This window comes from Acinonyx jubatus, chromosome B3, assembly GCF_027475565.1.
Source record: "Acinonyx jubatus isolate Ajub_Pintada_27869175 chromosome B3, VMU_Ajub_asm_v1.0, whole genome shotgun sequence".
NCBI lineage: Eukaryota > Metazoa > Chordata > Mammalia > Carnivora > Felidae > Acinonyx > Acinonyx jubatus.
In genome coordinates, this window is record NC_069386.1 from 127,734,677 (window position 1) to 127,761,906 (window position 27,230).

General features: G+C 37.8%; 1 long non-coding RNA gene across 1 annotated transcript; it reads left to right on the forward strand.

Annotated features, from left to right (window-relative positions):
• Positions 1–300: 300 nt before the first annotated feature.
• Positions 301–26,099, forward strand: LOC106977698 (uncharacterized). Its single transcript, XR_003422665.2, has 4 exons — positions 301–498; positions 21,843–21,995; positions 22,727–22,913; positions 24,074–26,099. It is a non-coding gene; the product is annotated as an uncharacterized LOC106977698 (long non-coding RNA).
• Positions 26,100–27,230: the final 1,131 nt, after the last annotated feature.

Here is a 27,230-nt window from a genome sequence, read left to right on the forward strand (position 1 = left end):
AATCACTGATGGATGTGCCATTTTATTTGTGACACAATTAAATACATGACACGTACCTGAACATGAGAGTGGAAAGAGCATATATTACACTTCTGGTATAATTGCTGAAAAAAATTTGACTTTAATTAAGGAATCATTAAATTTGACCCTCAGAGCCTCTGAAAAATTCAACTTAAAGAAACCTGGCTTAGCCATTTATTCACTCTCGTTTAATTAGATCCTATTCTTAAACAAATGCATGATATAGGTACAGCATATATTTTTAGGAGAAAAAGATCTTTGCTCTTAACAGAGCTCAGTGTCCTGCCGATTTTTTCTCACTTCATGTCATAATCTTCTGTGACATCACAATTAATTCCTGTGGAGATGATTATGGAGACATAGAGAGGATTATGATTTCAGGAAAGTGATAAACAGCAGGCACAGAATAAGGCCTTCTTTTACTTCTCAAGGATTACCAGCTTGGTAACAGCAAAAGCCAAGAGGGGGGAGAAAAAGGTTCGTACAGAATATTATAAAATAGCATAAAACTATAGATTTGTCTCTTCTGTGAAAGCCAATTAACTCTTTAAACAGTTTTTTGTTGATTGCATCAGCTTAATTACTTACTTAAACAGGGCATGTTTTGTCAGGTCAATCACATATTTTATTAGTATTGCTTTAAATTAAGATTCCGAATGTACCTTGTGGTTTAGATTTATCAGTATCATTATTGTGGATATTGGCTACCTGTGAATGTTTACCTTTGCAAGCACCTCTGACTTTAGGACTTTAGAACAGCAATAAAATAAATTTGGCCTTCACAGAATATACTCATTTCCACTAAAGTTATCAAGACTTGAGTGATGAAGCAAGTGATTTTTTTTTTTGTCATTTTCATAAGCCCTGAAAACTTCTGAATGAAGATTCTCCCAGGGCCTTTAATTCCACGGAATGATATTCAAAGCATTATGTGCAAAGGATCTGCACCTGTACTTGTACTTAAACATTCATGCTATGACTTGACCCACAAATTTCTTCCGATATTATTCTCCATTTTCAAGTATATAAAGTGAGTACCCTGAGTGAGTGGGGTGTGGCTCATAGTCTTATACCAAAAATGGCAGAAATAGGAAAAGCAGTGGTGAGGATCAAGGTTGACTGTCAAACAAATACCATTCCCACCTGACTTTGCCACCCACCGAGTGTTTGCCAATAAGGAGGTTTTGGTAGCTACCATTTTTCAGAATTTTTACTTGTCTAGACTTTCATAGAAGATCCAACTAAATAGATAAGGGGACATAATTTACCAGCTCTGCCCAGCAGGAATTTAAATAAAAATCATGTTTTAAGCTCATAGAGGTTTTTGTTTTGTTCTGTTCTGCTTTTCAAAATTTCTCCAGGCAAGCATAAGTGTTACTTAATAGTTTTACAAACTATACTCAGGCTTGAAGGATCCAAAACTGTCTACTTTGTCTGTGAGAAACTCTGAGTTATTACTCCTAGAAAGCGCAAATGCTATAATCAATAAGCGGTTAATTCTTTCACAATTTTGGCATTGTTCTTTAGAAAATAAAAACAAAATGGAAAGTTTACAAACAACTTTAAGAACCTGTAAAATGGCATTTTGTGAGGCTATCTTTTTGAATAGGAAGAACTTTCTTCATAATTACCCAAACACAATTTTCACTCTGAAAGCTTTTTAGCTTTGAAAATTTCCTAAATCATAATTAATTGATTTAAATCTTGCCTTGATGAAAGAATCCAAGCAGATAAGATTAATTTCTTAGTCTCTAACTATCTAACTTACCCAAGAGGCTATTCCAAAATGCTCAGCACTCAGACCCCCATCGATTATAATTTATATAAATGATCTGTTTCTCTGCAAAAGTACTGAGAAAGTACAATAGATACACAAATCAGTGGGCTAGTGGGAACATACAGACTCCACGTGGGCTATTATGAAAGCTGACTTAATTATTTCTTTTCAAAGTTTAATATGCAAAAAGTTAACTTCTAGAAATATTCAGACCATTGCCAGATGGCTATGAAAATTGTTTTTCATTAAATTGGACTGTTCAAATTTTCCAGGCCCATGAATCCAAAGACAGTTTAATCATAGCCAAGAGGGAATTGTAACTCTGGAAAACTAAGCAGAACCCTCCAGCCAGGGCTATAATGATAATTATAATGAAATAAGACCACATGATTGGGAATCGGCCTACAGGAAGGTAATTCTAGCCATCCAGAGTCTGACACGAGAGGTTTGTCAAAGGCAAGGCTTGAGAAAAATTCCTAGATAGTCCACTGCAAAAGCAGGAAGAATCTACTCTCTTTAGGAGGGAAGTACACAGTGTCATGCTTGGGTTGTGCATGCCATTGAGTTGGGATTATGGCTTCTCATTTAATATTCATTTACCCAATCAAAGGAACATTTATCAAATGCCTCATTCACTACACAAAGTGTAAATACAAAGTAATGTGACTGATGTTGAAAATAATCTGCTGGATGAGTGATGTTTTCACCTGTGTTCTCATACAGAGTTTTCTGGGAGGTTCTCCAATTGTCAGATCATTGGGGAAATCCCTCTTTTTGCAAAGCATCTTCAGAATCAGTTCCTAAACAATGTAAGATAATGTATTATTATTTCAGATGCAGACATCTCAAAAACATTGTGACTGAAGTCTGTGGTTCGATGAGCTCTGAGAATTTATGATTAGCTTGCTGTAATGGGGATATGTGATGGCATTGCTTGGGGTTTATCATGGCATTCGTGTTTGTACAAAAATTAGGGATCCGGGGCATCTGGCTGGCTCAGTCAGTTGAGTGTCCCACTCTTGATTTCAGCTCAGCTCATGATCTCACAGTTTTGAGATCAAGCGCTGCATTGCAATCTGCACTGAGTGTGGAGCCTTCTTTGGGATTCTCTTTCTTCTTCTGCCCCTCCCCCACTTATTCTAAATAACTAACTAAATAAATAAATAAACAAATAAATAAACATTTAAAAAAAAAGATTTTCTCTGGGTACCTGGGTGGCTCAGTCAGTTTTACGTCTGACTTCAGCTCAGGTCATGATCTCATAGTTCATGAGTTCGTGCCCTGCCTGGGGCTCTGTGCTGACAGAGTAGATCCTGCTTTGGATCCTCTGCTTCCCTCTCTCTCGCCCCTCCCCAGCTTGCTCTCTCACTCAAAAATAAATAAACATCAACAAAATAAAATAAAATAAATTTTAAAAAGATTTTCTCTCTCCCCCTCATCCTCTGCCCTTTCCCTGCTCACACTCTGGCAGTATTTTACAAAAAAAAAAAAAAAAAAAAAAAGGATCTATTTTCACACACACACACACACACACACACACAAAGTTCTACACTAAGAAAGGTCTTCTTTCTTTGCCACCAAGAAAAGATTTAAACAGATCTGATGCCTTCCCAACATTTACAACTGTTAATCCTGCAGATAGCCTAGAGTGTACTAAATATCTTTGGTTATAAATATAGAGTTAATGTAGAGTCCGTTTAATAACTTCCCAGATAATTTCAGAGTTTGGCAGACATTGGAGAGATACACAGCTTTCCACAAACAATTAAGAGTGAATACTTGCAGCCAATGCATTGAATGGCTGCAGAGGGAGACAGGGCTCTGAAGCAAAAGGGGTACATCTTACCTCAGGAATACTGTGACATGTACAAAGACACTTCAGATTGTAACACAAGTATTCTCTTAGGTCTGCCGGTTAAAAGTTGTACCTGATCCTGGTACAAAAGAATTTGAGTCTAACGGAAACTGCTATCTTTCAACAGTCCTACATATAAATATGGAACCATAATTCCCATTTAAAAATGATTCAGGGGCGCCTGGGTTGCTCTGCCAGGTTGCTCTGCTCTGGGTTGGTCTGACTTGGGCTCAGGTCATGATCTTGTGGTTCCTGAATTTGAGCCCCCGCATCAGGCTCCCTGCTGACAGCTCAGAGCCTGAAGCCTGCTTCAGATTCTCTGTCTCCCCTCTCCCTCTACCCCTCCTCCGTTCACAATCTCTTCTCTCTCTTTCAAAAATAAGCATTAAAAAAATTACCATGTGATTCAGTCATTCCCAATACATGACTCTGTGGCAGCCATAAACATCTTCAATCATTATTATAAATATGCCACAAATAGGAGTAGCCACTGTGTTCTCAAGTCATGTTTCTGGGCGTTGAGTTGTGGATAGCCTGGCAAACTTCCGGCTTATAAACATCTGACTAAAGGAGACCTGTTTCCACTAGCAGCTGGACTTTAATGTCCAGAAGCTTCGATTCAAAGGGATTAACTCGCCCCGATGACAATGTGATGACTCCATGCATATGTTTCCATTTGTTCTTTTCTGAAAGAGATTGAAACATACACCTCATTTTCAAATGTAAATACACTCAATGATTAAATGTCCCATTAGAATTTGTCAGAGAAAAAGATAGGGAAAAATTTTCCTCGTGGTGATTTTGTACTTAGAATTGAGTGAGGTCTTGCTTTAACCAAAAACAATTGCTCCCTTTTCTAAATTTCATTGGGTAAAGCCCACAAACGGTTTAATTCACTAGTAAGACTTTTTAAAACTATTCTTGCATATGCAAAACACGAGTGAGCAGATGGATTTCATAGCAAGTTACACTATTCTTTGGATGCTTTTCTATTCCCTCAGAGAGACATAGTAGCTACATGTTCTATATGTGAAGAATACTTTATTCCCACAAAAATAACAACAATGAGGGTGACTGGGTGGCTCAGCAGGTTAAGCAACCGACTCTTGATTTTGGCTCAGGTCATAATCTCGTGGTTCGTGAGTTCTAGCCCCAAGCCAGGCTCTGTGCTGACAGTGTGGAGCCTGCTTGGATTCTCTCTCTCCCTCTCTCCCTGCCCCTCCCCACCCACGTTCTCTCTCACTCTCCAAAATAAACAGCCATTAAAAAAAACAAAAATAACAACGATGAAGATAGCTAAGATTTATTGAGCATTTCCTAATGTCAGCTTAATTGCATTATAGATATTATTTCATTTAATTCTGACAACCACATGGTGAGGTTGACATACTCATTATTTCCATTCATTCAGAGATGTGAAGCTTATAAGAGATTAAGTGACTTGCCCAAGGACACTGGAATTAAAGTCAGAGCCTTTAAATTCTACGTGCTACTTCTTTAAACTTTGCAACAAATATCAACTTGCATTTTAGCTAGTTTCTCTCCCGTTCCTCTAGTAAGATTAGACTGTCAACTCTCACGGGGGAAGATTTTATATTATGCTTCTTGGCATTCGTAGAACTCTAACAGCTCCTGGCTCTAGTGCTCAATGAATGAATAAAGAAATGATGAATGCATGAATGAATGAAGACTTAAAAATAATTAAATCACCTTTCAACCAAGGCAAAATTTACTGTTACTTTCACTTTTTCGTATAGATTTTTTTTAATGCTTTAAATCTTTGCAGGAAAACACAGAAGGCTCATATTTTTGTTTTGAAAATACTTGAATGGTCTCAAAGGCACAGAGCTAAATGTTATCACTTGATTTGAGGATGATTTGTTTTCATTTGATGATTATTTGGCGTCCTTCCTCAGAGACAATTCACAATAACCCTGGCTTCAATAAGCACTAGGGAGGGACTTCTTGTAGTTTGTCTAAATGGTGGGGGCCATTAATATGTTTGTTGACCTGTACGGGAGCTAAAATTTTCTAGTAACATCTAGTTTAAACCAATTTTCTCAGCACAAAGAGTGGGTACATTCATGGCTAAACACCACATCAGGTCTTTGCCCTGTTAGTAATGACACAGATCCCATGGATTCCTGCATCCATGGTCCAGCTGATAGAAAACTCTGCTCCACACTGTGCAATCATGGACATTTGTTCCCAGAAATGATGAAAATGATTTGATCATGAGTAGTTCTCAAATGCTTTAAAAAATTCTTACCTTTTTCTTAGGACCATTAGGATTAGTGACCTTTAGATGATTTAATATTTGCAAAATACCAGAAGCTCCCTGAAGTACTATGTAAATATGAAAATCGCCCACAAGGAAGTCAATATATGTAAATAACTCATAAAAAAAAGATAGCTTGAATTAGGCACAAGAGAGGCTGTCCATTTACCTCATTTGAATAGAAATTGCAAACACTAATCCTAGACAGGATTTTTAAGTTTCAGTTATTTTTAAATAATCACTTAAAAATGTCTTTTTTTTAAGTGTCTTTGAAGAGTTGATGATTAAAATCTACACACAGGAAAAACTGAATCTGCTGTGAGATTAAAATCCAAAGGCTTTCTTTCTCATGAAATGATGCATGCCTTAAACTGATGTAGCACATCACTCAACAGGGGAGGGGACACGGCAGCCACCAAATACCAGCCTTGGTGATGACGGTTTACTTGGTTTATCCCTAAGGTTGTCAATTGCCCTACACCTCTCAGTGTTCAGACTCATTTGTGAGTTACAGTGATGGGAAATACTTGTCACAGCCCAGGAACTGCTTCTTGAAGTCACGCGGAAAGACATAATCAGCTAGAACCGGCACTCAAAAGTTTGGATGCTTATCTGCACTCCGCTCAGAAACAATCTGAGTCGTTTTTGATACAATATTCTGACACTTCCCATTTAGATCTTGTTTGAAAGAGCAAGGGCAGAGGCAATCAAAAGTAAAATAAGAATGTGGGCTGGGAAGAGTAAATATTGAAATTTTATGAGCATAAAAGATTCAAATTAAATTTGTGGCGAAGTTCTGAAGAGTGACTTGATGGAAATTCTGGTTAGCTCTCACTGTAGCAAAACCATTTATCCATTTATCGGGTCGGCCTGCAAGGTGCACGTGTGATAAGGTTGGCGAAGATTCTTGCCAAGTCAGGCTCTCCTGTTTCTCAAGTCTCTAACTAGGTGGATCATCAGAGCTAAAACTCTTTTTCTCTTGTTCATTTGTAAACAAATTCCTGTTTTCACAAGTGAGATTTAAACAGTACAGAACCTACAGAGCAAAGATAAGCAAATTCTCTCCTCTTCCTGACTCCTCCTGCCCTCCTCAAATTGCTGATACTCCCTTCCTTGCCCAGAGTGCTCCACTCACTCCTTATTATAATGAAAATAAAGGCACACCTGGGGTTTAGTAAGGGACATCTCAGGATCCAGGCTTTCCTGAAAGGTACCCTGTGGATATGTGGGAATCTTTAAAAGAGGGTAGGTTGTTTCTTCTTCTGCATTCCAGTACCTCATACCAACTAATCTTGATCCGATGGAAAGACCCAGAATTAGGAGGTGAGATCACTCTTTGAAAAGGAAAAATAGTAGGAATCAGATCATCATGTATGCATGGACATATTGCAGGGGCATTTAGTTTAAGCAGTGGTTTGTAAATGTTATGGGAAAGGTTGGGGAAAAATAGCATGTGTTTGTCCCTCAGCGGCTGGAAAAAAAGATATTTATAAATTAATTAATTGTCTATTTATTTTTGTTGTCACTGTTTTGTTTTTCTCTGCTCACTCCTATAGCTTAGATGCCAAAAGAGTGGCACACAAGCGTTACTCAGTATCAGTCGTATTAATAGAATCCAACAAATCCATAATAAAATAACAAAAACTAGCATCTCAATATAAATATGGAAAAGTAATAAAGGATACAGTTAGAAAAAAAAGCAGGGGATTAGTAAGAATAGGTATTCAGCCACATTAATAATCAAAGATATCTGTCTTTTTTATATATATGTAAAGAAAACCTATTTTCTGCCTATCAAAATACCATTGGCAAAAGTACTAATATAATTTTGATGAAAATTAGCAAAATTACTGCTTAAAATGTACTTTCTGGGAAGCAATAATAGTCATATCTAATGCAAAATCTTTAACATAGGCATACCTTTGATATAAATTACACTTCTAGGAATTTATGATAAAAATAAGAGGGCATATATACATATTCAAGGATATGATATTTAATATCCTTTAATATTTAAAGGAAATTAATGTACCTATAACCTACATTACTATCACAAGGATTGGAATATATAAATATGGACATTGCTGTACACAAAACATAAGACATCAATCAATGTCACTAGATGTTAACGATCTATCATTTAATCAAAAAGAGACTTACAAGGAAATAAATGTATTTGTACACATTATCATATAAAAAGGTGCAAGGATTTTCAATACAATCACAATAGTTTATATTTAAGTGTTTGACTAAAAGGTAACTTCACCTTGATATTTTTACATCTAGCAAATATTTGAGAAGGTTTATATGCTACATTTATGATGTGATAACATTTTTATTTTAGAAAAATATATCCTTATAGAAACTTAAGAACTCAAAGTTCAATCAAGTTTACTCCAATCTAAAGAATCTATTAAGAAAAGAAACACAATTTAAAAACTTACAGAAGAAGATTCAAAGAGCGACACACATGCATTTATTTTTGGTCATCTGAATGTCTGAATTGACTCTGACCGTGCACATAATTAGCTTTATATTTTATTTGCCCCCCAGTAGATGAATGGATTCATCATGGCAACTTACTCAAATATCTTTATCAATAAGGTTTTCTGCTTCTTTTGTTCTGTTTGGAGGTTCCTGCCCAGGATGAGATGGACTGATGAGTCAACCTAAGTGTCCTTTTACACTTGGACCGAATATTATTGGTCTTCTGTGAATTTTGGCAGCCTAAACTAACCAGTACTCTGGATGAACTAAACAAATTGAGTGTCTGATCTATAAAGCTAAGGACACTGGTGGCGCTTTTACCACCAGAAGGCACTGTCAGCCTGAGAGCCCTGCTTCTCACACTGCCAGCAGCTCTTCCTGTAGGCTCTTGCTTCGTGTGGTGTAACTGGGCTATCCTTGCTGTTTCATAATTATCGGGGGACAGGTAGCTTTTAAATCTACACTATCTGTAGGGCACATGGCATAAAAGTCCTCCTGTGATGACTATTGCCCAGCCCACCCCTCCAGCCTCTTTCCTGAATATATCCTGCTCAGTTATTACAACTAGTTGAATTTTCCTATTTGCCATTTAGATGATTCCTGCAGCCTGTCCTAACCTCTACTTTCTGCTGTGCAACTTTCTCTGCTAGGTCTTTGTGGACTCCTTATGCCAAGCGATGACTGTGGTCTCACAGTTCACTGCACACAACCCTACAGACATATCACATTGGTACATATTGGTTTCCTTACCTCTCTGTCTACCAGATTCGGATTCCCTGGAAGGAAAAGCACCTATGTCTGTTATTAGCACTTCGTAGGACAATGACAGACACTAACCACTCAAGAAGTGTTAAAAACAGGAATGAACGAATGAATGATTGAATAACAGCATAAATGAGTGGTAATAAAAAAAATAAAGAGATTATTCTCTCTTCACGGATAAAATCATTGTGGCATTTAGTTACTCCATCTAATTCTGCTTTGAAGAAATGGTGCTGTAATTATGACAAAAAATAAAGTAATCAATACTCTTTTAACAAATGAAATGCAGCACTTTTTGACTTTCAGTGTTTCATAATTACTGTATCTTTTACTATAGTTATTACAAATGTTTTAAGCTACAGGAACAAAATTAAAAAGAAAATCAAACAAATCCTGAGCAGATAATTAACACATTACTATGCCATAGCCATTCTCTCTCTTTCTGTTCCTTATGTTACTTTCATGTCATTTACTGTAAATATTGACTTGGACCCCAATATATGTCAGGTACTGTTTTATGAGTTAGGGATACACAGGGAACAAGATCAACAAGGTTCATGGCTTCACAGTGTCCATGCTGGGGGAAAAGAGGGAAGCAATCAATGACAAATCAATAAACGTATTAACAGTAAGACTTCAGAACAGAATAAATAATGGAAGGACCAATATACTATGGTGTACATAACTGATGGTAAATGGTGTTTCTGAACCATAAATGGTGGTTGGGAAGGATCTATCTAGAGAAGTAATAATGAAATTCCTGACCTGGACAACAGTGCCTAGAAACTTCTCTTTGTCTGCCTGATCATGACTTGGACTTCCTAGTCCCAAATCCATACCTACTTTGGTAATCTCCCCAAAACAATGCTGTGGCTGATTAAGAAAGAATTCCTCAGAAGATGGAATTTCAAGATTATACTTACTCCTTATTTCATGGATCTTCCGGATGCTGTCAGATTTCAGGCTTGAAATCTGTCTTGACATTTCCTAGACGCATTTTTGTTTTGCCTTTCCACTAGTTAATTGGTGACATATTTGCTATTTTTCAGTGATTTGCCAGACCCATGGGCACAGTGGGATACTTGTCTTCTACAATTGTACTTCTCATCAACCAACCAACAAACAAACACCAAAAAACTAAAGCTGTTGAAATTGATGAAGCAAACCACAATGTCTCAAGCTTTAGAAAAAATGTTCCTGGTATATCAAATGGAATAGAAAATCATTTGATCTTGTTAGTAAGCATTTTCTTGTTTATTTTGTGTTTAATACAATTGTCTTCTCCAACAAATGGATTATTTTCAAGAGACGTCCTTTTTTGGACAGAGCAACTTTTGACAGTCTAATTTAGTGATGTTGCCATGAAGAAAACTTGAAAGAGAAGGCAGAAGCCAAGTGCAGCAAAATGACACCAAATGGCACATTTCCCATTGCTTTCAAAACAGTGTCTGTTGTCACATACCCCTACCAATCTCACACACGCACACAAAAGCAAAGCAAAACACAGAAAGAAAAATACGCATAAAAAGAACAGGAAAGGCACACAACCAGGCATGCACACACACCACTGATCCACAGGTTTGAAGACTTTAAACCATAGTTTCTTATTTTAGCTTCGAGAAAAATGGTAGCCATCTTTAGATGGCTATTAAAGTTTGTAAGTGGTAAATCCTTTGACAATTTCTTCAATCGTTTCTTAGACGAGCCAAGAGCCTCCTGCCATCCCAACTCTAACACTTACAGATTTTTTCTTCTTTCCCTTCATTTGGCAATTAATCACTCATTACCATGTCTGGCATCTCGAGTATTGATACCATGAAGTGTTATATAAATGGTTCATTTCCCTCGGCAGGTCTCCATACTTTGAGCACTCAGAGCTTCTGAGAGGCTTGAGTCACATTAATTGATGTTTCTCTATATCCTTGTAAATAATTCAATTACTTGGACACAAACATACAAATATGCATGTAATTACAAATTTTAATAATTAATTAATGAGGACAACAAAAGGTCAGGGAAGTCTTACCTGAAGAAGCAAACACTTAAGACCAGCTGAGCGGTTGTAGAAAGCACATTTTAGCAAGGCTGAAGAGCAGGAAGTAAATCCAGGAATCCCAGGATAGCTGATGATTACAAACCAACAGGGAATCTTGGAGACATAATCTGGTAGAGAACACAGAAGCCACATTATACAGGTGTTTGTAGGACTTACTACCTAAAATTTGAATTTCATTCCAAGTATTAAAAGATAAATGAAACACATTAAAATTTGGAGGGATTTTATTTGAGCAAGCATTGACTCCAATCAGGCAAGACCAAACAGTAGGTAGGAGAGCTTTACCCACAGAAGCTAGGGGGCAAGTTTTTTATTTTTTTTTAAATTTATTCATTTTTGAGAGAGAGAGACAGAGGGTGAACAGGGGAGGGGCAGAGAGAGAGCAGGAGACAAAGAATCTGAAGCAGGCTCCAGGCTCTGAGCTGTCAGCACAGAGCCCAAAGCAGGGCTTGAACTCATGAACCCTGAGATCATGACTTGAGCCGAAGTCAGCAGCTTACCCAACTGAGCCACCCAGGGGCCCCAAGGGACAAGGTTTTTATACAGAAGATGGGAGCAAAGCAACGAAATCATTTATGTGACTATAGCTTAAGTACTTGCATTATTTGTGAAAGTGAAGTTCATTGTTAGTGATTGGTTTTCTTCTTAACCTTGAGTTATTTTTAGGAATTGTCTCTGGCTTAGGTTCTAGTTTACTTATGTAGGTGACCAAGGTGTTACAGCCACCTCAGTGTAATGCCTCCTTGTTTGATTACTTTAACAAAAATATAATGGAGAGCCAGGAAAAGATATTATGGAGGAGAGTAAAATTTTATATTGTTAAAATGATGCCACATTATTTTTTTCCTTGACCCAAGGTCTCACGATTCTCTTCTTTCTTACATTGCTTCCAGATTAACCAACTTGAAATACAATTTCTCTTTCACTCTCTTCAGAATTATAATCACAACCACTGCACTAATGGAGAGCTTGCTGTGTGCATCTCACATATATTTTCACATTTATCCTTTATTATCACCATAAAACTCTGGTGATGGAGAGATTAATACTTCCACTTTAAAGATAAAGAAACTCAGAGCTAGAGAAGTTAAATAGCCTGCCGTATTTACCCTGGGTTTGCCAACTCTAAAGCTCAGGGTGGAATACTGTCCACTATCTTCCACAAACCACACTGTTCTCCTGTGACCACCTCAATCACGTTTGAGCTCATAAATGTGTCCTATTGGAATACATTCATAAACGCACATAACTCTCCCTCTATTCCCATCCAACAAACTGCAGTTGATCTGTTTCCTTTACCCACTCGTCCCCATCTCCAAACCACTACAGAACATGCTTATTCTACCACTTTTTGTGATAATTTACTAGAAAGACCATTGGTCAGCAGGAAAGTTGAGTTTTCATTCAGAATTCTCCACTTATTGGGCCTCACTGAGCCTCAAAAAGTTAAAGTTAGAATGGTAATCTAACCTACCCACCAGGAATGGAGTGAAAATTAAATGAAGTGTTGAACATAGAGGTTTTTTTTTTGACTCAGAGAAGGACTATGTAAATGTACATTTTATTTTATATATTGTTTTAGACCCTTTCTGTGGCCAGTAATGATTCCCCCTACCCTCCATATATCTAAATGCCCTCTCCCAGACTGAGAGCAAGGGAACACTATGGACTCAGATATTCTCATTGATCTTAACCACCATATTCCTTTTGTTCATTGTCATGTTCATACCTAGTTAAGAACAAATTATTATACTGTCTTGTGTTTTCCATATGTGTATTCATGCTTGGCTATCATTGACGCAGAGTCAGTACAGGATCTTATTTTTCACTGTCTGCACCCTTACCAGGTCCACCATAGTACTGCTAGAAAAGCAAAGAATAATGGTTCAGAGAACAGGTCCTGGCAACAGACAGACCTGGTTTGGAATCCTGACTCAAACAGTTAGCTGGAAAACATTGGCTAAAAACTCTCCCAGCCTCATGTTTCTCACCTTTAAAATGGGGTTATTGGGGCGCCTGGGTGGCGCAGTCGGTTAAGCGTCCGACTTCAGCCAAGTCATGATCTCGCGGTCCCTGAGTTCGAGCCCCGCGTCAGGCTCTGGGCTGATGGCTCGGAGCCTGGAGCCTGTTTCCGATTCTGTGTCTCTCTCTCTCTGCCCCTCCCCCATTCATGCTCTGTCTCTCTCTGTCCCAAAAATAAATAAAAACGTTGAAAAAAAAATTTTTTTTTAAATAAAAAAAGTAAAATGGGGTTATTAATTCCATCTTCCTCTTTAAGTTGTTGTGAACTTTAAGTCAAGAGAAGTATGGGTAACGCAGTGGTTAGCTTCCTTTCTGTTAACTATTACTCTTACCTTCCTTCTTGCTATAACTGGTGTAGTGCCTCATTTATTTTCATGTTCCTCAAAATCATCAGTTTCCTCGAAGTTTAGTTAATGTCTGTTTGCTAAATTAAATATATCATCTATTCCTTTGGACTTCTCTATGCAGTGTATCCACGTTAAGCAATTGGACTGACCCAGATTTTCTAGAAGAGCAATTTCCACTCAACCTAAGATAAACCCCAGCCAAGCTTCCTCACACCTTAGATGAAAGAGGTTGTACTTTGTTTTGTCAACTGATAATGCCATTTCACACAGACCAACAGCAGATATAATTTACTTTGAATAAGTCCTATCAGTGGTTATCATGATATTTTTGTGTATTTCATAATTTTAGGGGCACCTAGGAGGCTCAGTAGATTAAGTGTTCTACTCTTGATTTTGGCTCAAGTCATGGTCTCACAATTCATGAGATTGAGCCCTGAGTCAGGCTCATGCTTTGCATGGAGCCTGCTGAAGATTCTGTCTATCCCTCTCCCCCCCTCTCCCTCTGCCCCTCCCCTGCTCATACTCTGTCTCCCTAACAACAACAACAATAATAATAATAATTTTAAAGGTCAGCACTTAAGGCTTATTTTTCATGGAATATAGAAATAGCCCAGCTGAAAAAGTTGAGTTGATAATTGTATTTATTTATTATTTATGTATGCAGATATGTGTTTATTTATAGATTTATTACTGATAACTAGGGATTGCATGGAAGAGTATGTGTCTTTTTTTTGAACTGGTAACGAAAGCAAAGTATGGAATTGCTCCCCAGTAACTAAGTGAAGAATGCACCTGCAAATGACTTAGTTTGCCATCTTTAATCTCTGAATGGTTTTAACTAGATATTAATTAGTGTATCATGTTAAATTCATTACACAATTTATGAATATCTTGAATCCTCTTACCATAAGTAAATAATATAAAAGCATAAAGGATAAAATATTAAGTAATTTGGACAAAGAAGACTTTGGAAAACACTTTACAATAAACCTATATGCCTTTGGAACTATATTAATAAAATTAATTTAAGAGGGTTTAATCACGCCAATTCTTGTTTACATTCAAGGGATTAAACTCACTGGTGGATTTGAGAATGGAGGTTTTTTAAAGGACAATGTGAACCTAATTTGGCCTTTAGCTAATTTGTAATTGAAAAGTTCAATTCATTAAGCAGATTTGTCTTTAAAGCTTATGTGACAGAGCCTATCATTACTTTAGAATTTCGCAGAACACTGAGGTCAACTGAGCCAAGGAGTTCTTTGAAACTTTTAATTTTTAAGTATGCAGATATGTTGCAGACTTGAAGCGTAAGTAGAGGGGAACATCAATTTAACTTCCTCTGCTACAATTCTCTTGTCCCTTTTCCTTTCCTTCTCTCTGTCTCTGCTGTTGTCTTCTTCCATCTTACCTGCAAGTAATTCTAGTACATGGAATAGACTGGTGGAACAGAAATAGAGATCCCAGAGCTTACCAAGTCTGTCTCAGCCTTACAAACTTACAAACAAATTTTAGAAAACAAAATAGCCTGGTAAGAAGAGTCAGATTAAAATGGTGGCATCTCTAACCATCAGCATCGCTGTCTAGAAAATGGGAATGATTATAGTGTCTACTGTTTTAAGAATTCATCGAAACACTGCGCCTAAAGCATTTAATCTGGTGCCTTGCACATGATGAACACTTGAAAAATGGTGGCTGTTATGATGACAATAGTAGTAAATAATATGACATAGAGTCGGGGTTAGCAGTGGAATGACCTGGTTGCAATGTACAGGTTAGAGACCGGGACATTTTGAACCAAATGACAAATGAGTCATTGAGTCTTACAAAATCATAAAGAAAATTGTGATACTTCTTTCTCTCCTGAAAACCCTGTAAGCCCTTCCCATCGCTGTATCTTAGTGCTCCTTAAACGTGTCACTTAGATCCTGTTTCCACATATGTTATTATATGGTATGCCTCCTACTTGATCGTCTCGTAAGGAATAATGTGCAAGCAATGACGTGCTGGCACCTGAGTTATGTTTTTCCCAAGTACAGGCAAAAACAAATTTGTAACTATCAAATTAAAAATGAGATCATCACTAAAACCCCAAATGTTGTGTTGTGATAGTGTATGGTCCATTTTCAGGAAACGTTGAAACTAACACATGTTAATTACCACCATTGCTGCTACAAGTCAAGAGGTTCTGGGAGTAAGAAAAGTCACACTGATTTCAGTTATTTCGGTTTGCTTGTCTACTATGGTTGCTTGTTGGTTCTCCTCAATCCCTAATCCCTCTACAGTTAGTCCAATCCTGGAAAGCTTTTCACCTGATACTCATGACAAGGTGATCCAAGAGCTTAACATTTTACAGACAGCTCAGACACTTCAATAGATTTTTCCTATCTCATTTCTTGTGCATATGTGTTGTATATTTTATTATATTCATGTTATGCATAGTGTGTGCATGTGTGTTTATTCAATATTATAGTATATTATATTAATTTTGCACAGGCTAATGAAAATCAGGATGTGATATTTCTAAGTCTAAGCCTTAGGTCTCCACAGAAAACTCAGGTAAAGTACTGAAGTTAGTATTTCTAAAGACAAACTTCTACCCCTAGTAGCTTCTTTCTTACCCCCCCCCTTTTTTTTCCTCCTCCCTTCTCCCTTAATATCTCTTGAAAATGGAGGTAAAGTTGAGTCATTCAGCTCAAGTGGTCCAGATAATTTACTCACCTTAATACTTCACTTGGAGATAGAGACTATTAATTGTTACAACTCTGAGTAGTTGAGAGATAAGAAAGATGTACTGAGGAAAGGATGGACGTAAAATAGCTCATTAAAGCATCCTCGTCTGCCCTCTCCTCTCTGAGATTCAGGGAGCTTTTATGATCCACCTGTGTGATTCTCATCATCACGCTAACCCGGCGCTTCCAGGACGACAGAACAGTCCCCTAGACTCCCTCTGAGCTTTGGGTCAGGTTTTTCATTTCACACATCATTCACCTCCTCGCTCCAGTGATCCTGAAGAGCCAATAACCCACCTGATCCTGTGTGCACATTAGCGCCAATCATTTAAATGCATACTTTGGAGAGGTGGAGACTATAATACGAATTCCTAAAAAACATACACACTGGGGACTTTTATAGTGGATTCTCTTAGAAATCACCTCAGAAAGTGATAAAATTTCAAGCCAGAAAACAGAATAGTTTATAGGTTCTGACCAACCTTCACGATTACAGTAATGTTTCCTTGGGTGAGCTTCTCTTTTTGTGCTCATAATATGGAATTGAACTTGAGTTTACATTAAACAAACATTATTTTCCTTAAATACAAAAGATCTTCTTCAGTCAAGTTGGCTTAATGTGGCAACCTATCGGAGAACAAGGAGAATCCATTTTTAACTGTAAATTGGTCCTTGTCTCGAAATATCCATATGCTCTAATATTCAAAAGTGAATATTCCCAAATTTGGTATTTTCTACCTGACACCAACACAAATAGCTTAAAATTAAATAGAAAAAATACACATAATACTTTAAAGCCAGCAACTTGAAATTGGGCCAGTTTGTGATTTAAAAGAAAAGTAAATTAATAATTGAACATTGATGAGATTTTTTTGCTCCCACTAGAAGCTTTTCTACTCCTGTGTTAGGTTAACAAACAATGATTACATGTTTGGGGCTGCTATCAAATATTAATTAGCTGGAAAAAATAGAAGATTTGAAGAGAAAGTAATATCAGCCACATTTTGACCTTAAAATTGCATTTGTATTTGGGTGCATAATGTTAAAAGGACATTACCCAGTAGCAGAACCCTGTGTTTATTTAGGAATTGGGTGACTGTTTTGTTTTGTTTTGTTTTGTTTTTATGGAATCTCTTAACCCTGGGTAATGAATGTTGATTAGACTAGGGAACCAATCCCAGTAAAGCCAACTCAATTATAGCTATTGGTTTAAGCAGAAGAGTTCGACACTTACTTATAAAGAGGGGAGGGGTTATTTTGGAAAGGGGACATAATAGGAAAATTCTCCTTCCCTTAAAACTGAGACATGAAAATAGAACACATTTCTTCCTAACCTTGGATATTAAAGTTCATAATGTGATGTTTGGGGCTTGCAGTCATATTATGAGCACATTACTGAGCTACTATGGTAGAATAGTTCACCTCCTGATTATATTTTCTCATGAGATAATACTATTCCTATTGTTGAAGTCATTTGTAGTAAGATTTTCTGATACCTCAAACTGAAAGCATGCTAATATCTTTAACTTCAAGATTTTGGATCTTGTTTGTGTTAATCAGATTGAGCTGAATAAGCCAAAGTTTATTTCCATCCACATAAATTTTGCCACATTTCAGTGGATTTCCAGGTAAACTCATCGTATTGACTTAGGGATTCTTTATTTTTAACATCTTAAGGTCCTGCAATCTCAACACATGATTTCCAGCGTTACTGAATGAGAAAAAGAGAGAGATAGGGCACTACCTAAAACTTTCTACTGCCGCAAAACGATGGTGACTTTCATTTAGTCCATTAGCCAGAGCCAGACACATAACTCAGAACATCCACAAGAGACTGGGAAGTGTAGGAAACCTCTTGGATATTCAGTGAGCTTTTAAAATCCTCTGTCACAGTGAACATGGTCAGGCTATAGAGATGCTAGATGTCAGGATTAGGGAATTCACTTTTCTTGCTATATAAGAACAAGAAGGGACTCTCCTGATTCCCTTTGTTCTCACTTAGTTGGAAAAAAATTTAGATTTAACTTAATTCCAGAGAAATAGTTTTATAAGAGCTAGAATAGGAGAAAAGGCAAACTGTAGGGAACCACGCATGTGTGTAGTAGACGGTCCCTAATAGGGCAATGGTCCAGAGCATGGATGCTGAAGTTTGATGGACCTGTGTCTGTACAGAGCTCATTTATGTGCTAAGCTGTGCAGCGTAGAGTTTCAGGGTGAGCTTGAATTGCTCAAATGTGCTTCGTTCATCAAAAAATGCACAATGTATGATAAACCTTATTTTGCTTCGTGGTACAGTAAGCATGAGTGTTAAGTGAGTCCATCAGTGACCTGAACAAAATCTTGAGAATCCAGTACGGTATAGTCATCTCTATTGTGTGTTTTTCAACACCACCAGGCAATTCTCAAATTCTCAGCGGACACTGCCAAGGTGTCCTATGAATTTAATGCAATTCTGACGCTATCTCCTTAGAGATAGTGTCATATCCTACAGGTTGAGTACTCGGTCTCACAGCACTGCTCCCACTTCAGACACCAATTCCAAGTCCAGGTGTCTATAAACTGCTATAAATGGGAAGTTCCCACACGCCCCTTCTTTGGGTCCAATTAATTTGCTAAAGTGGCTCAAGGACTCAGAGAAACATTCACTTACATTTAGTATAAAGGATGTGATAAGGGATACAGACGGATAGTTCGATGAAGATGTACATACGGCAAGGTTCAGAGGGTCGAGAGTCCTAGAACTTCCCCCGCTCCTGGAACCACAGTGCACAATGCTCCAGACGCATTCACCAACTTGAAGCTCATCTTTTCTCCTTGTTCAAGAGATTTTATAGATCTTTAATCTCCACCCCATCCCCCTTTCCCAGAGGTCAGTGGGCAGGGTTGAAAGTTCCAGGTCTCTAATCATTTAGTCTTTCCGGTGACCAACCCACTAAGGCTATTTAGTGGTCCTGTCCTAAATCACCTAATCATCATGAGCTAAGGTGTAATTGAAAGGAACTCATTATGAATAACAAAAGACGCTCCTACCACTCAGGAAATTACAAGCATTTTTAGGAGCTTTGTGCCAGGAAGCTGGGACAGAGACCAAATATATTTCTTATTATACCACACTATCCTATGTGAAAGGAGCATTTTCTTTTATTCTCTAAACTTGCTATTCAGTATGCATGTATTATAACTAAAGTGCAGAATAAGTAAAACGAATAAATGTGTCATTTTCCAAATAAAACAGGGCATTCTTTCTTAAGCAAACTTTTTTCTCTCGCTGTCCATGTTTGGTATTTTACAATAATGCCACAATTTTGTCAGTGGAAGGAGGGTAGAAAAGTCAATTAAGTATATTTAAGCTTATATTAGGCAATTACAGTAAATGTAATGCCATACCAATAAGCATGGGTGATTTTCTTAGGAAAGTCTTAGATTATAAATTCTTCTGCATTGTATTTCCCAACTCTGCAGTACATCCATAAGAAATAATGCTAGAGAGATTCTGTGATATTGATGTTTTAAGTGCATTTGGCATAAACAGCACCCCTATTATTCACCATAATCGTGTCAAAACTTGCTACTGTTAAAAAAGAGACAATATACTCTAAATGGAGTCACTTGTGCTAAACCCCACATCACTAATTTGAGACTTACTCCTTAACTCAATTACAATCTCAGCCCCTCCCAGAAATGGAATCTTAAACCAGTTCATTTAGAATTACCTGGTCAGCACTAGTGAGGTAATCTGTTTGATGGACCCTGTGGTCCTCTAAAGGAAAGTGACCTTGCCACAATCAGTTCTTTGCTAGTATAACTTTCTTGCCCCACCTCCTTCTGCTTATAAAAATCTTTCATGTTGTACAGCTCTTCAGAGCTCTTTTCTCTTTGCCATATGGGATGCTGCCTGATTCATGAATCCTTGAATAAAGCCAGGGAGATCTTTAAATTTTACTCAGTTGATTTTTTTTTTTTTACACTACACTTTCCTATTTTAAATATACAATGAACAAGAATAGCTTGGGTATAAAAGACTATTAATCCTTACATGTCACCAAAGGCAAACTTCGGCCTTTAATGAATTGCATTTGCATCATGGTGTGTGTATGTGCATCCATGTGTGCATGTGTGTGCGCGTGTGCACACGTGCGCACATGCACGTGTTTCGTGCCGGTGTGGTGAATTGGAAGAAGAGAGGAAGTAGTGTTTTCTTGCAGCCAGCTCTCCATTCATTCACCAACTCCTAATGAGCACTTACTGTGTACAGAAAATTGGGCTAAGAGAGCAAATACGTTCTGTGTCTGAAAAAGTAAAATTTAGCTGCAAAGATGGACATTAAATAAATAAACTCAATAAAGTATGATCAGTGTCATGGCATGTTAACATGTTCAATGAATATTTACCTGATGATATGACCTAGTTTAAGTGAGTTAGGGAAGGCTTAAGGGCAGAACAGATACTTAACTGAATAATGAGTAGGAGGTAGATAGGAAAAAAAAAAGTGGGAAAACCATACCCATACATCAATGCATGCCTTCTTTTATTCTGAGATTTTAGTTTCTGCATTTTGTTACATATGTGTGTGCTCCGGCCTTTTTTCGGTCACATTGGATTCTGATAAATAAGTACATGTGTGCTAGTTATGGGACCAGGAAAAAGTTTTTAACCAAGCAGATATCCTTGATTCAAACTGTTAAATTGATATTAGTTAAAACATCAGCTAACCGGGTGCCTGGGTGTCTGAGCATCTGACTCTTGATTTAGGCTTAGCTCACGATCTTGCAGTTGGTGAGATTGAGCTCCCCCATCGGGCTCTGCAGAGACAGTGCATCTCCTGCTTGGGATTCTTTCTCTCCCTCCCTGCCTCTCTGCCCCTCCGCTGTTCATCCTCTCTCTCTCTCTCTCTCTGTCTCTCAAAATAAGTACTAAAAAATTTTTTTCAGTATAAATTAGCATATTGATATATTAATTCAAGGCAATTAACATATTAATTAAATTTTACCTCTGCTTGTGTTCGGTGGACCAGAAGAAGTAGGTGCCAGGGAGAATGATCAGCAGGAGCAGACGGACTAGGGGAGAAGCATAGACTGAAGAATGTGGACTGATTGATGAAACAGAGCATCCATTGTGCACATGTACTGACCCACTGGATTAGAGAGGGGGCAGAGTGATAAGGGCTGCAGTAACAGTAGTGACCACCAACAGCTGGATATTGTTCTCGAGTGACACACAAACACCCATTCACGCCTAGTCTTTGTTTTGATCTTTATGTCAAGACACTTTCAACCCAATATCTCAACCTCTTACACAGCGTAAGACATGACATAATGCATTTCATATTCCAAATCTACCATTAATTATTGCTGAGGCTTTAGGCATGACACTGAAAGCATCTTTGCCTGGTGCAGGTCTTTCTTCTATGATACAAAATATTCATGTTTCTCTCAAACCAGAAAAATGAATGCCCGTTCCCTTTGTAAAATAAATTATGAAATTTACTTTATCATTCATTCTTTCCAGTGGAACTCTTGTTATCTGATGCAACCAAGAATCAATAATAAAGAAATGGTGAATATTTGTTATAATGTCCTGAGGCTCAGCATTAGTGACAAGGATATTTCTAACTACCAACTAATAAATGGATCTTGATTTAATGAAAATTGTGTATTAAGGGTGAGTCCTGCTTTTTTCTATTGAGAAGCCAATTTTATTTACTCAGTAAACAATAGTGAGAGACTACTGCACATTGGAACTCCAAAACAAATCTGATAAAACCTTATTCATACAAAGTTGGCCGCTAGAGACAGATAAAAATTCACAGTCCAGTGTATTACTTTAACTTACATGCACGTGTGATTCTATAACAGCACATCTGATCCTCACAGTAAACTTGTGGGTTGGATTAAGGCAGAAAGTTCACATAATTTGTCTAATTGCCTGGAGTTTGTAAAACTGGTGTTTAAATCTTAATCCTTCACTCCAAAGTGTGTGTTTTTCTCAATAAGTTCTGATTATTTGAAAACTAAGAATCAATGGATACATATGTATGCATTCATAAGTAGACCTGTATAATTCAAACCCATTTTGTTCAAGGGTCAACAGTATTTTTAAAAGTTTCTTATATGCATATTCAAATTCCCTGATGTACTCCTTCAACTAAGGTGCATACATCAATACATACATGTTATCCACAAAACCACAAATTCAACCATGGTATAGGGGGTCTCTCTCCAGAAGGGTTTCACCATAAGCCACGTACAGGGTCATATCCAGTCTCTTCTAAGAGCCTACAGGCCCTGGTCTGACCCTGAATCACCAGTCAGGACTCCTCTCTTCCCACTGTGGTTTCCAGTTTTTATTCTGTCACTTTCTCACTCATACAAATTGATGTGCCTCCTTCCTAGGGTCCTGTTCTGTCAACCAAAGGGGATTCGATTCGATCTGTCCTGTTCATGTCATGAAATGCTTCATTTCACCTTTCCTCAAAGCAATTGATGCCAGCTAGCCCTAGACCTCCACAAATAAGGGGACCGGCAGGAAGCAATCTATTATTAGTGATCATTGGAAGGAATAAGGATCAGCCCCAAAATGGTATGTGGTCACCAACTCTAGACAGAGAGTTTTGCATAATTTTATGCCTCACCTGCAATGAACTTGTATCATCTACGTCTTAATAGGAATATTGGGTGTTCCTTTATGCTGTAAATGTAGTGGTACGCGTGGAAACATCCCAGTCTGAAAATAACACACCTGGGCCAGTCGTTAGCCCGAATAAGATCATCATAAATGTGATGGTAGTCAGGGTGAAGACCAAATATGTTGCTGCTAAAAGCTGTCCCAAGATTGCATGACAAGAGTTCTGTTATTGAGAAGAAAGAAGTTTTGCAACAATACCAGGCTGGTGGTGGCATAACTTTGCTGCACTCTTACCTTGCCAGCCACTCATTCCTTTTCCAACTGAATAGAAATGATTGTGTTTCTTCCTCACGTTTGCCTACTCCTGTTTCTTGCCTCCATTTACATTATGTATATTTTAGTATGCAGTTGGCAATTGACTGCTTAGCAACTATAAAATTATTTTGGAGAAGAATCTATATCAAAAAGGCAACTTTCAATAATGTAGTGCATGTCCTTGGAAAACTAATTTTAATGGAAAGAGATGTTCAGCCAATACAGATATGCTGAAGAGTATGAACATACATTTTAGTATATCTACACATAATAAAAATGGGAAATTAATCTTTACGGTCCTTGTTTTAATTATTTTTCTGAAGAGGTATCCTATTTATCTATTGTTTGGCTCTTTTCCTAAACCAATACTATTAAGTTAAAAATTATTTCTTCTTAATCATTACAAACAGTTGCTACATTTCTTTTTTGCAGTATGCTTATTTCTTTTTATATGTAGGAAAAATAAAGAGTATGTTGTATTACAATGACATCAAGTCATTCCAAAATTTTCTGGACATGAAGATTCACAATTATGCACATTAGAGCATGCCTAAGCGTGTATGTGTAGGGGGTGGGGGTGGGTAAGAGTGACAATTCTGCATTTAAGAAGACATACTGGGAAGGTTTAGTATGTAATATACAAAGGGGGAAAGAACATGTACATAGGGGAGCAAACAGAATATACAGTTATTTTAGTTTTCCTGCAGCACCTTTTTTTTCTAGGAATTTAATTTTTCTCCCCAATTTCATTATTGAAGCAGGAGTAGCCATATCACACCATGTCTTCTTTTCTTGGACAGAGTTAATTGATCTTCTAGTAAGACACAGGCTTCAAAATTGGCTGGTAGTAGGAACACCCAGGCCACCAACACCACTGAGCCACCCCAGATGGTTGTTTCAGTGGTTGGGAACCAACCATAAGCTGAACTTGTGAGACACTTCATCAAGATTTCTGCACTTGAGCCGAAGAAGCTGGAGTATTAATTCCTTGGATGTTTGAATCACAATATGTGCAATAAAGAAACCACCCACAGCCATGTTTTCTGCTTCATGAACTTAAATGGGGGAAGATATTCTACAAATGAAAGGGGCTGAGAAAAGAGATGCTTGGAAAGGAGCAGAGAAAAATAGAGAAAAAGTCCTAACATTGTTGGAATCCTCGGATCCCTTAATTTCTGAAGCCCCAATACTTTCCTTTCATTGGTTTCTGAATTCAAGAATCTCCTTAGTACATTCCTCCTTTTTGAGTAAGCTAGTTTGAATTGAATAGCTGTTACTTTGCCCAAACATGTGTTAATTATACCGTATGGTACCGAAGAGTTGTCTGGATCAAAAGTGCAGCAAAGTGGACTGGCCATTGCAGCCTCACCAAAGGGCTGTTCAGGTCATGATCTAATATTGGGAAACACAAGGATCACTGTGAAAGCCTCACTAATCAGGGGATTTAATCCAAATTGTGTGGCACCACTGTTCTGTTGCACCTGCATTCTCAGGACCATGGTTAGCTGTCCAAACTGCAAAAACACTTTGTATGGCAGAAGCAGGGAGTAGTTCTCAGACTACATTAGATGCCCACTTCATTCAAAGAACATACAGGCCAATAAGACAAAAGGCAGACTGAATAATACTAGGTCAAGATGATTGACTTCCCACACTTCCATAGAGCTGGCTGCTTTATTATCCTGCACAACTCTCTATCAATAATCTTTACTCTGTTCCCCTCTCTTCTCTGACCCAGGCTTGGTTATCACAAGAGTTAACATTCTTTCTTGCCCTATACATGTAGTCAGGAATATGGAGAAATAAAATGAGTCAGGATCTGGGATTTTCTGAACCAGAATACATCACCTTTTAAGATCTATGACTTCAGAGTTCAAGGTAGACAAGGGTATATGTGGGTCCCTGCTTTCCTTCCATCTGCATTAGAGGTAGAATGAGCTTATGGTGGTTGAATCACCAAAACTACTGAGTACATGCTTTTCTTCTTTGAGAGACAGAGACAGTGTGAGTAGGGGAGGGGCAGAGATAAAGGAAGAGAGAGAATCATAAGCAGGCTCCCTGCTGTCAGCATGGACCCCAACGTGGGGCTTGAACCCATGAAACTGCGAGATCATGACCTGAGCCAAAACCAAGAGTCAACAAATACCAGCTGAGCCACTGAGGCAGCCCTAGTACATGCTTTTCAATAACAGTATTTTATATCATTTACCTGAATGTATGTGAGTGTGTGTGTGCGTATATGTTTTGTTTTATTATCAGTTTTATGGACTTATTTAAGATGTCTGAGAACTACTCACTTCAGATAAAAACTATTCTTGACAACTCTTTATGTCAGTCTTTTTCTTATATTATTATTATTATTATTATTATTATTATTTTGAATTGGTGGGTTTCATTTCAAGGTGATAATAGATGATTTGTACCTTTTTAGTAATCATCTGAAGGCAAACCACCTTTGTTTATTAGTTTGCTATTTCTCCTGGGAAATTATTTTCTAGAATTCCTGCCCAATTGGTCCAATTTAAGGACTCTTAAGCCAAGGTTGAGGAGATAGAATAATAAAAGTCATCATATGACCCTGGTATTCATGACATAACTTGTACTTTACTCATAAACTTTAGTCTAATTTTGAAACATTTTCGACTATAGATGCTGGAGAGGATGTGGAGAAATGTGAACCCTCTTGCACTGTTGGTGGGAATGCAAACTGGTGCAGCCACTCTGGAAAACAGCGTGGAGGTTCCTCAAAAAATTAAAAATAGACCTACCTATGACCCAGCAGTAGCACCGCTAGGAATTTACCCAAGGGATACAAGAGTACTGATGCATAGGGGCACTTGTACCCCAATGTTTATAGCAGCACTCTCAACAATAGCCAAATTATGGCCTAAATGTCCATCAACTGATGAATGGATAAAGAAATTGTGGTTTATATACACAATGGAGTACTACATGGCAATGAGAATGAATGAAATATGGCCCTTTGTAGCAACGTGGATGGAACTGGAGAGTGTGATGCTAAGTGAAATAAGCCATACAGAGAAAGACAGATACCATATGTGTTCACTCTTATGTGGATCCTGAGAAACTTAACAGAAACCCATGGGGGAGGGGAAGGAAACAAAAAAAGAGGTTAGAGTGGGAGAGAGCCAAAGCATAAGAGACTCTTAAAAACTGAGAACAAACTGAGGGTTGATGGGGGGTGGAAGGGTAGGTCATGGGTATTGAAGAGGGCATTTTTTGGGATGAGCACTGGGTGTTGTATGGAAACCAATTTGACAATAAATTTCTTATATTAAAAAAAAAGTAATTTTGAACCATTTTCTCTGCAATCCAGAATGAGATGATAAAGAGTAATCTGGCAGTTTCTAATGCAAAGTTCTATGTTCTGAATTTCTGAACGAACAGATTGAAAGTATCAAAGATGAGGAATAAGATGTAGAAGTTCCTAATTGTTGAGGGATTGCAGGAGGAATGAGGAAGAGAGAATCTTGAATGTACATCTGAAGGACAAGTTGAGATGGGTGGCCATCAGGTAGGTCATTAGCAGCTGCAGCCGAAAGAATTATGTCTATAGACTGCAGCTTGCTTATGGCATGAGATGTGTTGTATTCTGGTGCATCCAAATGGTGATTACAGAGTTGTGGTCAAAACTCTCTAAGGTGGGCATGTCTGTATTCATCAGAATACAGCTTGTGTGAGGACACAAGAATGGGTTAATTGGAAAGAATAAAATGTAGTGCCTCCTGGACACAGTGTAATTGGCTCCCACTGGCACATCAGGGCAACATGCCAGGTTCTGGTGTTGGCAGGGAATGAGTTCTCAATTAGGCAAATCTCTCTACTTCTTAACCACCAGCACTGCTAATGCTCTGCTCTTTGGCCGAGATTATTGCAATAACTGCTAACAAGTCCCCCTGCTACTCCTTTTGCTCCTTTACAGTCTACTTGCCACAT